Below are 1435 nucleotides of genomic sequence, written 5' to 3' on the forward strand. Positions count from 1 at the left end.
CTTGGACTATCTAGGTTACCTAGCAGGCACTCTGACTATCTTGGTTAACTACGGGGCACTTGAACTATGTAGGTTGCCAAGCGAGCACTTGCACTATGTAGGTTCCCTAGCGCGCGCTTGGACTATGTAGGTTCCCTTGCGGGTACTTGGACTGTCAAGGTTAACAAGCGGGCAATTGGACTGTCTAGGTTACCTAGTGGGCACTTCGACTATGTAGTTTACCTAGCAGGCACTTGGACTATGTAGGTTAGCTAGTGGGCACTTGGACTATCTAGGTTACCTAGCGGGCACTTGGACTATGTACGTTCCCTAGCGGGCACTTGGGCTATCTACGTTACATAGCGGGCACTTGGACTATGTAGGTTAACGAACGGGCACTTGGACTATGTAGATAACCTAGTGGTCACTTGGACTGTCTAGGTTACCTAGCGGACACTTGGACTATGTAGGTTAACTAGCGGGCACTTGGACTATCTAGGTTAACTAGCCGGCACTTGGACTATCTAGGTTAATTAGCGGGCACTTGGACTATGTAGGTTCCCTAGCGGGCATTTGGACTATATAGGTTACCTAGCGGGCACTTGGATTATGTAGGTTACCTAGCGGGCACTTGGACTATGTAGGTTAACTAGCGGGCACTTGGATTATCTAGGTTAACTAACAGGCACTTGGACTATGTATGTTCCAGAGCGGACAATTGGACTATGTAGGTTCCCTAGCGAGCACTTGGACTATCTAGGTTCCCTAAAGGGCACTTGGACTATGTAGGTTAACTAGCGGACAATTGGATGATCTAGGTTAACTAGTGGGCACTTGGACTATCTAGGTTAACTAGCAGGCCCTTGGACTACCTAGGGTACCTAGCAGGCACTTGGACTATTTGGGTTAACTAGCGGGCACTTGGACTATGTAGGTTACCTAGCGGACACTTGCACCATGTAGGTTACCTAACGGGCACTTGGACTATGTAGGTTAACTAAGGGCACTTGGACAATCTAGGTTAACTAGCGGGCACTTGGACTATCTAGGTTACCTACCAGGCACTTGGATTATGAAGGATCCCTAGCGGGCAATTGGACTATCTAGGTTACCTAGCTGTCACTTGGACTATGTAGGTTAACTAGCAGACACTTGCACGATCTAGGTTAACTAGTGGGCCCTTGCACTATGTAGGTTAACTAGCGGGCCCATGGATTATGTAGGTTTACTATGGGGCACTTGGACTATCTAGGTTAACTACTGGGCACTTGCACTATGTAGTTTCCCAAGCGGGCATTAGGACTATTTAGTTTACCTAGCGGGCACTTGGACTATGTAGGTTATCTAGCGAGCACTTGGACTATCTAGGTTACCTAGCAGGCACTTTGACTATCTAGGTTAACTAACGGGCACTTGGACTATGTAGGGTAATTAGCGGGCACTTGGCCTGTCTAGG

Source organism: Tenrec ecaudatus, unplaced genomic scaffold, assembly GCF_050624435.1.
Source record: "Tenrec ecaudatus isolate mTenEca1 unplaced genomic scaffold, mTenEca1.hap1 Scaffold_538, whole genome shotgun sequence".
NCBI classification, from domain to species: domain Eukaryota; kingdom Metazoa; phylum Chordata; class Mammalia; order Afrosoricida; family Tenrecidae; genus Tenrec; species Tenrec ecaudatus.